The sequence below is a fragment of the Mesoplodon mirus genome (assembly GCF_964341445.2).
Source record: "Mesoplodon mirus genome assembly, chromosome: 5".
NCBI classification, from domain to species: domain Eukaryota; kingdom Metazoa; phylum Chordata; class Mammalia; order Artiodactyla; family Ziphiidae; genus Mesoplodon; species Mesoplodon mirus.
This window is the reverse complement of record NC_138980.1, coordinates 106,142,466-106,157,501: the sequence shown is the minus strand read 5'-3', so window position 1 is coordinate 106,157,501 and position 15,036 is coordinate 106,142,466. Positions and strand designations below refer to the sequence as shown.

General features: G+C 40.8%; 1 protein-coding gene across 9 annotated transcripts in view; it reads left to right on the top strand.

Moving 5' to 3' along the window:
- Positions 1-15,036, top strand: part of CAST (calpastatin) — a 121,121-nt gene that overhangs the window by 40,338 nt on the left and 65,747 nt on the right. The gene's annotated exons all lie outside the window — the stretch shown is intronic.

Here is a 15,036-nt window from a genome sequence, read left to right as displayed (position 1 = left end):
GTTTGGCACTTTAATCTCTAGGGTTAGACCCGATCTTCTCCCCTAGCCCTGCCCCCTCCACTGTGATGACCTCCGTGTTAGAGAATGCCCCTCACTGTGTATAACCTCTCCGTTTACCTGATACATGCTGGGTGTGGTGTGGCAAATGTGACATGTTTTGGTTCTATTTCATTGAACACAGCCTGAGACTGTGGTCGGATGACATCGCTGAGGGGTACTTTGTACCTGTCTTTCAAGAATGGAAATGTTTTCATGGAGATTTGACGATCTTTTATGTATTGTTAGGGTCCTAGCATTCCTCAGTTATAAATGGATAAGAGGCAAGTTCTTTATACCCATTTTACAGCTTGAGAAAACGAGGCAGAGTTTAAGAAGCTTCCTTAAAGGGCTGGACCTTGGGGCCTCTGACGAGCCCTCTAGGAACCCACCTATACCTACATCAGAGGAAGGGAAATGCTTAATCAGCAGCTCTGGAAAGTTCCTGATATATGAGATATTTTCTAGAGAGAAAACCTCTGCATTGCAGCGAAGGTCAATAAGGAGTGGCATCTACTGTTCAAAAGGGTAAAGTTTATTTTCTAATGAGTAACTTAAAGAGTGCCTCTTCCTGGCATTTTGTTTGTGGGCACTGAATTTAACTTTTGCACACTGATTTTTCAGTATCTAAAGGATATTTGTCGCTGGGAATGCTGCCTGGCTTCTAGGAGACAGTATAAGATTAAAACAAAGTAGTGACGTTTAGCAAAATCATGCCGAACTATCAAAGGCCGCATCTGCTGACTGATGGAGAAGGAGTAGGTGGCCAATAGCAGTAAGGATGGAGCGGGAATCCTGGTGCATGCAGCAAGGACCCTTTGGTGACTATTATAAAAAAGTGAGCTTCACAGACTGCATGACAGTGTTTATGAAGCAGTGCATTCAAGTATAAATGTTGGTTATGGTTCAGTTCACATGCTTTGAGAGAGGATTCCCACTGCAGAGAGGAGTTGATTATAGTACAGTTTTAGTGGTAGGTTCAGTTTCTTGATGGTTCCATGAATTGGCTGAGTATAATTCTTCTCTCACAATGAAAATTTAAAAGGTATCATGTAAAATAGCAGTTTGAAAGAGCGAAACAAACAAAATTAAGAAAACATGTGGAATTAATTTGAACTAACTTTTAAAAATCAGTCAAATATTTGTGTTCCTATTCATTGTTTATAATAACAATTATATCTTTAATGCATCACCACCTCTTAGGTAGGACTATTTACTTTTCCCAAAATATGAACCATCTAATTGTTCAGTCCTGTTTAAATAAAAAGCCCACAGCCTATGTTCTCCTGTATAGATAGATGTCTTTGTATCTTTTCTTTCATTATACCTCAGAGTGCCCTCATTTTGAAGACTATATGAATCTGGAATATGTGTTTTAGCATCAATGTGCCTGGCCTCATAAGAGGAACACATTTTATCCTATAGTTTTTGATATATTGAATTAATAATCTGCATACTGGGAAAGTACAATGGGTCTTCAAAAACAATTGTGTTTTATTTTTTTCTCTGTGAATAGCTTTTAACTTAAAAATGTCAGCTACCCAGTGTTTCTCAACAGAGTACTAATGGCATTTGGGTTGACGATTCTTAGTTGGGCAGGGCTGTCTTGTTCCCACTGAATGCCAGAGCATGACAAAAACACTCTCTCTCTCACATGTCTTAAAATACCCTGTAGTTGGGTGCTGCTTCCCCTGGTTGAGAACAATTGGTACACTATTTTTATGGTAAGCCATATAAATAATTACTCAGTCCCATTATTTCCAATTTTTAAGGCGCTTTACAGTATCCCTTAAGACATGTTGACTTCTGAGCAAATCCATATATTTGGACGTTGGAGATTTGGGTGGAGGCTATGTGTAATCCTATTGCTGGTAAAATGTCACTCTTACCCTTGTACCCTTCTGTCCACATTAGGCAATAATAATAACTTATTAGCAAGTGACTTTAATAGGTTTCAGAAAAAAGAACAGATCAGCACAATCTGTATTAGATCTGAGTATTAATAGTTATAGCTGCATTTACTGACAATTACTGGGTTCTAGGCATATGTTGAACACTTTACATGATGTGATGATGATTCAGTGATGAAGTAGATACCCTTATTATGCCCATTTTTCAGATTAAGAAAGTAAGAGCCTGATCTCTTAACCATTGCACTGTATTGTTTCTCAGGACATGTTGAACAGCTCTCCATAAAATACTTTCCAAAAAATGAGTTTTAGTGGGTGAAGTTAACACACACTAAAGTCTCGTTTGGTTACATAGTCTCATTTGGCTACCTTTGGTTACTTCTGGTTACCTTTGTTCTTAGAATACCAGCTTTTCACTATACTATGAGCCCTTTGAAGACAGGATCCACATCTTTGGATCCCCATCGCGTCTACCACGGTGCCTTCCACATGGTAATTTCTCAACAAATATTTATTGAATTGAAAAAGAATATTGGTTTTATCTTAATATGAACAGAGCCTTAAGATACCACTGCACTAGTTTAGAAATTTATCCTCGGTAGGCAGAAAAACTAAAATAATATTCATTTTTGTTCTCTAGAATTTATAAGTAGAGTTTTTGGAACTTATCTGTTCGTCCTTTAGGTAAAGATTAAAGAGTAGATAATCAAAATTATCAGTAATGAACTCCTTTTTTTTTTAACTTCTACAATGGCCAGACATGGTGCTAGGAATACAGAAGTGAAGTATGGTCCATATAACAAATATAAAAACACAGTGTAAAAAGTGCTAAAAAGCATTGCTATCAAGGTGCTATGAAAGCACAGTGGAAGGTTGAGGGAAGGGGGCTGAGGTTAAGCTTGGCCCTGTTTTTCTGGGAATAAACATTATGAATACGAGTCCCTTAAAGCAGATCTGCAGCCAGTCAGTTGGATGCAGGACTCTTCAGAGGTCTGAACACATCCAACTTCCCAAGCGTTGGCTCTCCTCATTCAGTATTTTCTTAATCCCAGCTTTCCAGACTTGCCCCTAACTACCAGTAGAGGTACTATGTTCTCCCCCTGTATACTTTTCTGTGTGCTGTTATGTAGGACAGAGAGTTCTGATTCATTCTAGGGCTCTCTTATGAGATGTTCTTGACAACTGTCCCTTGTAGACAAACCGGATTTCCATCTGGTGTCAGCTATACCTGAGGTTTCCATTTGTCCTGCGCCCTACACAGTTGAACTGGAGACCCCACAGCTGACTGAGTCTGTGTTGTCTGTCTTCCAAGCCAGCTTTGAGGGTCACAAGTTTCTGCTGCTCATCTTCCTGTTTCTTTCTTCACCACCCAACCTAAGGTGCAGGGGAGGGCAGACAAGCTCATCAACAGAATAACCTGCCCCTGGATTCCAGACACTTATCTTTAAGGACACATTGTCTCAATTTAGTTTATTTCTCATTTGGCAGCTGCCACTCTGTGGGTACATATCCTTAGCAAGACAAGGAGAACCTCAGATGCCTATCTACTCACCTTTTATCATTTTTACTGACTCCTTCCTCAGGAATAGTTGGCATACATTAGTTACAAAGGTGCTGCTTGGTCCGTTTTGTTGGTAAGGTTTATTTCTTTTCCCACAGATCCCTTTGCAACACTTAAAAAAAAACGAACACAGTTTTATTTGGGAGGATTTCTTATACGTTGGAAAGAGGATTTGGGTCTGCTTTTACTGATTAACCAAGTTAACTTTGTTAAACAGTTTTTTGTTCTTTCACATATTGCCAACACACTTATAATTATCGTCAGTTCTCTAGGCCCCATGGTACATACTGATCATAATGGCTAAGATATGGGTGAGTGGTGATGACACTGTGGCTTGTCATCATCAGAGTCCTGGAATATAAGGAGTTTCCCAGTGAGTCCTGCTGATGGACTACTGAGGAATGAGGAAGCTGACTGTAATCAAAGCAAGGCTTCCTTAATTGCACAGAACTGTGCTTTAACAGTTGGGGGTCTCTTTAGAAAAGAGAAGTTTCTTGGTTCTCAAATAGAACACGCGGGCCAGTAGGATAATTCTAGACTAATCCATGGCCCTGGGGTGCTCCCAATCCTTGTCCTGGGGATGTACTGCACCCCCGTGGAGTGCTCTAATTCAGTGTTTCATGATATGTAGTCTGGAGAGCATCTGCGTCAACTTCACCTGGGATCCTTATTTAAAAATGGAGATTTCCCAAGCCCCATCTCAGGCTTACCCAATCAGAATCACTGAGGAATCTATGGCTTAATAAGCTCTCGAGGTAAATCCTTACACCTGTTAAAGTTTGATGAGCTGCTCTAAGAAGTGAGTTGGGCTAGCCAGAGCCTATCTGTGAGCAGTCGTCTTCTGACCTTAGCAATGCAGTGAAATCTTGGTGAGAGCTGTAGCTATTCACAGGGGCTGAGACTTTTGAATCATACTGAGGGGCCCCCATGAACTGGCGTGATTGATGTTTATGGCCCTCTTTTTTTTTTTTTTTTCCGGTACGCGGGCCTCTCATTGTTGTGGCCTCTCCCGTTGCGGAGCACAGGCTCCGGACGTGCAGGCTCAGCGGCCATGGCTCATGGGCCCAGCCGCTCCGCGGCATGTGGGATGTTCCCGGACCGGGGCACGAACCCGTGTCCCCTGCATCGTCAGGTGGACTCAACCACTGCGCCACCAGGGAAGCCCTATGGCCCTCTTCTGGAGCCCAAGAAAGGGCCTGGACCACTCCCATTTCACTCAAAGTTGCTATAAGAGATTGAGTCCCGTTTAGTGTGCAGGCATACTCTTTGGACTCTATAATGGATTAAGGTCCCCTGCACAAGTGACCTCAGTATAAAGACCTAGATGAGACCTTGGCGCCTCCAGAGATGCCCAGAATAGAGTTGTTGTGGGAGAACACTGTTCCTACAGAGAAACCAGGGGCTTAGTCTCCTGCATATTGTTTCTTTATTAGCTGCACTAAGGGTGGCCAGACAAAGGAGCAAAGAATAAAATTATTTGTATGTTTTTCAGTTGTATAAGCCTTTTCTGTTTCCTCCTTATCGTGAAAATAGGAAATTGTGTTTATATCCAACAGGGCAAACAAGATCCTCTTACATAACGCCATTACCATGGCTTGTCATCATCAGAGTCCTGGAATATAAATATCCTCATGCTTTTAGACATGCATCTTTTCATAATATTTTATTTACAAAGATGTATCAGGTTCAGAGGCCTTGGTCTACAGCAGGGAATTGAAACTTGTTGCCAGAATTTTCATCTTCCAGAATTCTCCACTTCTCTTTCATATTCACCATCTCTTGATTTATCTCTTTATTTAATTAATGTTTTAATGTTAAATTTTATACAGTATTTCTTTGTGTCTGGAACAGAAGGGGGCTCTTGAATCAGAATTCAGATTAATTTTATTAAGCCTGCACAATGTATTTAAAATGTTTGAAAGCCTTTAGATGAGGAACACATGTTCTATTTTGTCATGAAGCCTCCTACTCCCTCTTCATGCCGGCCTGATACACTCATTCACATCCCCCAACGTATATTTTGATTTGAGTTTTAGACTCCTGATTTACAGAGATAGGCAAATATTATTTTTCTGAAAACTCAATAAATATTTTGAAAGTTGCACTTTTTTTTTTTCTTAAATCCTTGCAACTGAGCTATATACTAGATGTGTGGATGTGTATAGCATTAAGAGTTTCTCTAGTGGTCCAGAATATCTGCCTATAAAATGACAGCCCTGTTGGGCTTGGTGATGTCTACAGCGTTCTATATTTTTCTGTTGTAAGAAAAGTGTGCACTACAGGCATAATCGCAAGTATCAAGTGTCCTCAGGGTTTAGGGTCACGAGACTGGTGAAGACAGATATTCTTGGGGTATTGCAGGACTGTCTTTTTAGGGAACATATAGGCTCTTTAGTAACCTGGGCTGGCAGTATCAGCACCAAAAATCTTTCTTTCAAAACCAGCTGGAAAGTACTTTTGAAAAGTAACTTTGTGAATCTATCCTATTATCTAATGCATTCTAGTACCTTTCTTTTGACCAAATGAAAGCAGGAAGAGGCTGTTTGTCATCAGAAGGAAAGTGCCAGTGGATAACAATAGACCCTAGAAAAGAGTGGTCATTTCACCCACCCCCTATAAAGCCATCTTGTTTAAAACAACCTAAAGCAGTCATTCTCCATGTGAAGGAGTTTGAGAATCACTTGGTGGGGTGGGGGGGTCTTACAGCTTTTTAAGCTGTAATCCTTGCTCCCTCTTCCTCCTGCCCTTTCCCTTTTGTAAGTTTCTAAGTGTCCGTTGCTGCCCTCCCGTGATCCCCACACACTGGCTATGAGTGCTTCTGTTCCTGGGCCCGAAACCACTGAGCTAAGGTGTTAATGCTCGGCCAGTCACATTGTCCAATAGCTTGGCATAACATTCGTTGCCTGTAATCATTATGTACAATTTTAGTATAAAGTAATTAAATATGTATGAATATTTTATTTAATTAAATATTAATTAAATGTATATGAATATCCTGCATATTTTGCGTATAGTTTCACTGATTAGAATTAGTGATCATTTTTTCCCTAGCAATATTATAAAATTATATCGTCTTCCATGTGATTTCCTACTCTAATCTTGAGTTTTAAATCAATTAATTAGTTGATTATTAATTGTTTGGAATTTTAGCCATAAAGGATCCACATCACTAAGAAACAATGTACCCCCTTGCTGAATATCTAGAGATTAACAAGGAAAGGCTAACTTCTTTTGGTTGTTGAGTTTGAGCCCTCCCTTGGTTTTGAGAATCTTTTTAATTATTGTGGTAATGGGTGCTGAATATTCTCAATGCTCTTGTGGTAGGCCAGGATTCCTAGCCTTGCAAATAAGAATTGTTTCCTTCTCCAGTCCTCTGACAATTATATTCTTACACCTCTTCACATGTTTCCAAAGACTGAATGTGATGAACACTGATCTACATATTTGCAATTAAAATCTTGGCAAGGGCTTCCCTGTTGCCGCAGTGGTTGAGAGTCCGCCTGCCGATGCAGGGGACATGGGTTCGTGCCCCAGACTGGGAAGATCCCACATGCCGTGGAGCGGCTAGGCCCGTGAGCCATGGCTGCTGAGCCTGCGCGTCCGGAGCCTGTGCTCCGCAACGGGAGAGGCCACAGCAGTGAGAGGCCCGCGTACCACACACACACAAAAAAAAAAAAAAAAAAAAAAAATCTTGGCAAAATACCCTGATTGATTTCCAGTTGAACCAGTGATAAACCATATACCATATCTTTTCTGCTTGTGTATAACTTCTCTACCTTCTACTGATCAATGAACTGAAGATTTGGTTACTATTCAAAATGGAAAGACAACCAATAGGAAACAAAAGACGTTCTAGCTAGTTCTGATAATCTGAAAATAATTCTGGAAAGCTGTAGGAGAGGGGTTAGGTCCAGCAGTATGTATGTAGTTTGGAGAAGCTCTCCAGGATCTAGATAAATGAAAATAAGTGGAAAGAAGAAAAAGAAACCAACCATTTATTAATTTGTTAAACAACTACTATGTTAGTGATTTACATAGGATTTCATTTAATCCTCTTAAGAGTTGCATATTTTGCAAATGGGTAAGTGGGTATTAGGACAATTTTTAAAATGAGAAGACTAAGGCCCAGAGAGATTAAATAACTTACCCTGGGTCACACAGATAGCAAGATTCTATTTGATTCTAGTTCTCTTTTCAGTAGACCAGTCTTATAAAATCCTAGACTCAGTAGGTTATATCCAGGCAGTTTAAATAACCAAGAGAGGAATTTGTATCTAAATTCAAAAAGCACTAGAAATTAATATTGTGCCCTCTATTATTATGCTCAATATCTTAATGCTGTTGAAATTCTCTCTGATGAATGAAATTTCCTGCTTCTGTGAGTATTGTACACTGATTGGAATTAGCAAATAAGAGTTTTGTTGAGAGAGTTTCTTTAGATGTCTTAATAAGCGGTAGAGAAGGGATGAATTAGACATCTTTGAATATGGTGAAATTATTAAAGAGCAGGATTAAATTACATAGCAAAAAACTCCCTTATAGTGTAGGAATACAGTTGCTTAGACTGAAGGATAAGCAGCACTGTTCATATTTTTACATCAATTTCAAATGAAGCCTATTTTAAAATCAATTCTCCTATTCTATTGAATTTTTATTTTAGGTGAAAGTGGGATGAAATGTGGTAGAAGGTATTATGGTTATTTCCACTTTACAGATGAGGAAACTGAGGCACAGAGCAGTTAGGGAATTTACTCAAGGTCATACAGCTGGTAGCAGAGCTGGAATTCAAACTCAAGTGGTCTGGCTCCACAGCCATTCTCCTAACTACATAACATCACCTCTTTAATATTTGCAAAGATTAAGCTTGCTGTTAGTGTACATTTGTGAATTTGTTTTTCCTATCTGGTTTCCAGAACGACGTTTTATTGCACCCCACGTTTTCATTTTGGTTATTTGGAAAGCATCTTGGAGAAGGGAACTTTGTAATAATTCCTGTCATTTAAGCCTTCTTATTAAGAACATGCTTCACTGAGAAGCCAGCTGCAAGAACAGTCACGTGACAGGCTCATCTCTCAGCCGCCACACAATTGGCTGTATGCCAGTATTTCCTCATATGTGCCCTCTCAGTTTCGTTGAGACACTTTGAGTCTGTCATCCCTGTAGAGACTGAGGCTGGCAGTTGGTCTTATAACACAACGACCCATAAAACTTCTCATTTCTCTCACACTCTGTTACGTCTGTGCCTAAGGAATGAATTTGAAAGCACTGTGGAAAACAAGCTGAAAGGCTCTGAGGCAACTGTTCAGCAGAGCTCAGAATTTTTTATTCTTATACAATAATCATATCTTCAGTAACCATGTATGCTTTAGATGTGCTCATAATCTTTTAGGATAAACAAGCCATGCATTTCAATCAAAACAAAAATTCATAATGTAAAATAGTGTTGCCCTTTCTCTTTAAGATAAACAACATGCGTGTGTAACTTCTCAAAGCAGTCGGTGGTCACCACAGAAGTGCTCCACCATTCTGAGACTGAGGAGAACTTTTGAGGCTGTTGATATTTGTAAAATAATACAGATCACTTTTGTTTACTGACTTACCATGGGCCAGGCTTTATAAACACACCCTCATTAACCCCTCACTACCATCTTATGAGGTAGGTGTCATCTTTATACCCATTTAACAAATAAAAAACACAAGTTTGGAAAGCTTAAGCAGCTTGCTTGAAGTTGCACAGCTAGAATGAGACCCCAGGTCCATGGGACTCCAGAGGCTATACTCCTGTGTTTCCCATTTGAACATCTATCATTGGGTACGTTATTTAATAAGCTTTTTATAGCATATCCTATTAGAGTTGCAGAACAACAGAGTTCTCAAGCCTGACAGTTTACAGGTGAGGAAACTGTGTTCTATAGAGGTTAAGACTTAAGTTCAAAGAGCTTGTTATGGGCTGTCTTCCTCATTGTTCATTATATGGCTTCTAATCTGCTGAAACTGCGTGACTCACAGGCTTAAGAAGATCCTAGACACACAAACCTTTACTAGGGGAGGGGCCACAAGAGGAAAGTAGGCTGTCTTTTCTGGGTCTAACTTCTCTGCTTTGTCTTGGGCAGCCAAATTCAGACATAGCTGGAATTATTTCATGCATCAAGAAAAGCAACCAGGATCCCTAGAGGCATGGACGCAAGTTAAAAAATAAATAAAAGCTGCATTTCTACTCTTTGATGACTAATCCAGGCTGCATGGCTTGTTCTCTTCCTTGCTTACAAAATAATCATCCCGGGGCAGAGAGGGGGAAAGGGGGAAAAGTGGAGTTCACAAAGCAATGAAAATGAAACAATTATTTTATAGTACTGGAAGTTCAGCTTCATGCGTTTTGTGGATTTTTTCTAAGCACTTGGGGTGGTCCTGTGTTAGACCTCATAATCAGGCACTCACAAGGTGTGGCCAAATGTTCTAAAGTCTCTCTGGCTCTTGGATTGCCATCACAGATCAACTGTGACTACTGTCCCAGTTGCCAGGCAACATATGGATGTTTATTTTGAGGTCTGCCCATAGGGTTGCATCAGAGACCAAAGCTGCGTGTGCTCTCCACTTCCCAGAGCAAGTAGAGCTCAGGCATTCTATTTTTATCATAATATATTATTAAGATAATATATCTTAATATATTTTAATTATATTTAATTAAGATAATTAAATGTTTTAAAATATATTTTAATATATTTAAATCTTTAATGTAATATATTTAAATATATTTATATTTAAATATATTTATTTTTATATTATTTTAATATAGTTCATGAATGTATAGCATACTCAGTTGAGATAGAATCATATTCTGTTCCCCCAGGTAGTGTTCAGTTTGCCTTATTTTGCCGTGTTCTACTTCATCCAACCGGTTGTACTCTGGACTGATTATCTCTGGTACTTTCCCACTTCTAAGTCTTGCTCGATCTGTTCTGCTCACCTGGAATGACTACCCCATCTCGGGTTCCAACTCCATGTTTTGTAAAACTAAAGTCTTTTATTTTACTTTTTGAAAGTAGGGGAGTCAACTTGTTATAGCAAAAAGTTCGTGGGCATTATTGTCAATGTCTGTGTTCAGATCCAAGCTCTACAACTTCTTAACTGTGAGATCTTAGATAAGTTACCTAACTTCTCTGAGCCTCAGTTTTCTCGTTTATAAAATGCAGATAATAATGATTAAGTCCTAGGATTTTATAAAGATATATTGAAATCAGACGCCCAAAGCCCCTGCCACAGTTCCTGGCATATGGAAGATTCTATAGTCCTCACCTACCTCCCCATCACACTGCAATTAATACTAAGTAAATTGTTCCCACCTCCTTTGTGAAGTTTTTCCTAGCCACCTTCAAACCCACACCTCAGAAATAGTCTCCCTCTTCTGATCTCTTGTAACTTCATATTGTACTTAAGATCCTATCACAATTGACCTGCTCTTATATTACATACATGCTGAGATGTAAGTTGGTGCCCTAATTAGATCTGCTGGCACAAAGCCATGTTCTCCCTGAAAGAGATGGTTCAACTTCATTCAGAGATGACCCATTTCATCAGAATCATGTTTTTTGTTACGATTAAATACTATACTTTGTTAGGTGACTGAATTGCAGTTCTCTTTAGAAGCACCATTATTATTTTAAATAATTAAAGGCATTGCAAGACAAGACGGTATGTCATGGTGTGACTGTGTGGCAAACAATAGAAAGAGCTAAGCACCTGAATAGTCATCTCCTAAAGTGAATAATCCATCACTGTAAACCTGTTCTCACTGGGTCCCTGAATGGTGTTTGTGAAGAACGTCAGTGCTTTCTTTAGAAAGCCCCTCATTAGCCATCTATTGTTTGTTCCAGGTGTCTTACAGGAAGCAGCTCAGGGATTTTTTTGTGTATATGCGTTTTTTTAAAGTTATACAACCACTGGGTAATGACAATAAAGATGTAAAAGACTAGATATTTATGTTTTCCTAACCAGTTTTCTGACCTGTGCTTTGGACAAAATTTCTGATGATTGAATAATACTCATATAATGTTGCTTTTGAGCCATCAGATAATACTCATGTTTATTCATGTACAAATGTATACATTTATTTATTTAACACATACTTGTTAAGCAACTACTGTGTGCGATGCTTGGGTACGTGCAGCAGCTGAGACAGGCATGGTCCCTGCCCTCATGGAGTTCAGGTTTGGGTCTGTCTGACAGATCCTGTGAAGAAAGAACTTTAAAAAAAACCCATGATTTCTTTTCTTTCATTTTTGGGATGTGTTATTAAGATAAGAATCTCATTATGGTTCAGAAGCAAATTATACATTTCTCTCTTATGCATCTAGCAGAGCTAACTTTAAAAGTTAAAAATCAGTTAACTTGATTTTGATTTGTCAGAACTTCTTAATTAAAAAAAATTTTTAATATTTGTTTTGTGCTTTGCCCAGATTGCCCTAATATTTGGTACGTAATTGACTCTCGCAATAGCCCTGTGGGGTGCATGGTTTTTCCACATGGGAAGCCAGATGCTCTTCAGGTTTAATCGACTTACCTGTGGACTCATCGTCACTAAGAAGCTATCAGACTGAACCTTTCTTCTGATTTATTAATTATAGTCTTGATTCTAGCTTCTTTTAAAAAAAGAACCAAGGTATTAAAACTATACTTCATTCTTTGTTTAAATGAAACTTTAGTTGACAATTAGAAAATGGAAACAAATATTGGAATCAACAGTGATTTTTGAGCTCCTCTCTGCTATTAAACATTGTGGTAGGCACTGTGGAGAATAGAAATGAACCCTGCCTCTTGATCAATTTACAGCTTCATTGATAAGACGTGACATACACTTAGAAAAGACTCAGTAACCCTCAACAGCATATATGATTAAGTGTTCAAGAGAGACGTACAAACATATGAGAGCTGAGAAGGTAATAGGAGCTAAAGCAGATACAGGTGTTATATCTTGAGCTAAATCTTCAAGGGGGAGTGTAGGAGCTGTCTGAGCAGGGAAAGGCTTCCTCAGCCGTGGGGATGACAAGAAATGCTTCCTCAGCGGTGGATGGGAGCATGATGGTGATGATAACACCGACTAGCATTTGTCCAGCACTTACCACTTGCCAAGCGCTGTTGTAATGGGTTCATGTACATCAACTTATCCTTAAAACAACCCTATAAGGTAAGAACTGTTACTATTCTCATTTTATAGATGAGGACACTGAGGCACAGAGAGGTTAAGTAACTTGCTCGAGGTTGCACATGAATTCAGTGCTAGCTGGAATTCCACCAGTCTTGAGTCCAGAGCTGCCTCTCACTCTCTTAACCAGTGAGTTATGCTGCCCGATGAGGTTCTCCTGAGACAGGAAGGACAGCATCCTGGGAGGTGGGGAGACATGGTGTGGGGCATAGCAAGAGACGTAGTGGAATGAGGAGATTAGGTCAAATATGGAAAGTCTTAAGGTTCAGGCAGAAGACATTGGACCTTATCTAGGACAGTGAGAAAGCACTGAGAGTTTAGTATTTCATCAGAGTGGGAACATGGTATGCATTTATTTCAGGTAAATTAGGCAGCGATAGAAAGGATTGGGAGCTAGAAGTGGGGGTGGGGATGGGGGTGGGAGAGAACAAGGCATGGAAACTATTAGAAAGGCCTTGATGTAATCCAGGTGTGAGAGATACCTGATTAGACCAGGGAAAGTGTGGGCAGGGAAAGAAATTAAAAGGATGGAATGGTAATGAGGACTTGGAGGCAGACTCCAAGCAATTCAGCGGCAGATGAGTTTCCCTGAATTACGTCATTTGGCCCTTACAGCAACTCCAGAGGCAGGTGGTATTATTCTCATTTTGATGAGGTTGAAGGCTTCTGGGAGGATAATTAATGTGAATGAATAAGTGCTGGAGTAGGCATTTGAGGCTGCATCTGACTTTCTTGGCTTCCTCCCTTTAAGGTAAAATAATGTTGTCTGGTAATAAAGTAGGGCTGCTGATAAAGTATGGAGAACTGTTCACATAGTAAATGATATTTAAAGTCAAGGGTGGGGGGGAAGAGGGACTTCCCTGGTGGCGCAGTGGTTAAGAATTCGCCTGCCAATGCAGGGGACACGGGTTCGAGCCCTGGTCCGGGAATATCCCACATGCCACGGAGCAACTAAGCCTGTGCACCACAACTACTGAAGCCGGCGCACCTAGAGCCCCTGCTCTGCAACAAGAGGAGCCACTGCAATGAGAAGCCCGCGCACTGCAACAAAGAGTAGCCCCCACGCACAGCAAGGAAGACCCAACGCAGCCAAAAGTAAATAGATAAATAAATGTATTAAAAAAATAATAAAGTCATGGGGAGAAATCAACATCTCCAAGGATGTAGTAATATAACAGAGAAGGCAGAGGGTTTGTGACTAAATATTAAAGAACGCAGAGAAGAATGGAGCAAGTGGAAAAGGCTTCCAGAAGGAAACAGGTCAGAGGGCTGGGGATTGGACCTGGAGCTCCCTGTGTCACAGCAGCCCTGGGGAAGAGGATGGTCAGTGATTCAGAATGAAACTGCGGATGGATTATCAGGTGGAAAAGGGCAGCACGTACGTGGGCTGGCATTCTCAGTAACCCTCCACAAACAAAGGCAGCTGGGGTGTGTGAAGGGTGACTGGTGCTGCCGGTGGGAGGCTGTGGGAACGCTGGCAGTGAGAGGTGGGGAGAGGAAGCAAGGTATGGGGTGAGGGGCAGCCATTGACTCATCTGCTGGGTGCACTCTGGGTGCACTTTCTGAACTGAGCTGGGGCAAGGAGGGAGATCAAAGTGAGGCTGAGTGACTGGAGGGGAGGATTCCCATGAACCAGCAGACAGTGCCTGGAAGGAAGCTGATAGTCTTTTGCAAGCCCAAGCAAGTGAAAAGACTCTATGACGTGGGAGACAGAGGTAAGGAGCCGAGGGAATGACTTTTTCATCAGCCAGATTTAATGGCAGTAGAATGGATGAGTAAGCCCTCTAGGACCCCGCCCCTTCTGAAGAAGCCCTTGGGTCCAGCCAGGACCTGTGGGCGAGCTCACAACCCTCTCCACTCACATCCAGCGTCACAGGATCGTTGGGTTGGTCCTAGGTCTTGCTTCTCTTCTCGTGCAGCCTCACTAGGCATCCTGCAGAATCAAGGGAAAGCCTTGGAGAGAAACCTGCCGTGAGTAAGAGTGGGGGTGAGCAGATTAGCGTACCCAACAGACAGCTCTTTTAAAGGGACCCCATGTGGTGGAGGAGACACTTCATGCCGCAATTAGGTCATTACTTACCTGTATATGGTACTGTAAGTGAGCGGGGATTGGTGAAGGCGGATGGATGCCCACTTAGGATTGCAGTGGTTTGGAAGTTACAATCCAGGGCTGGCGCTAGTGAGATACACCTGAAAGGAAGGGCATGTAAGATTCAGATATTTGGGGAAGAGAAGCATCCCAACCAGTGGCACTTATGTGAAAAAAAAAACATAAAGGGGGAGGTGAGAGAGCTGTGCTCTGAGAAAGGGATGGGCTGGCTGCCTGG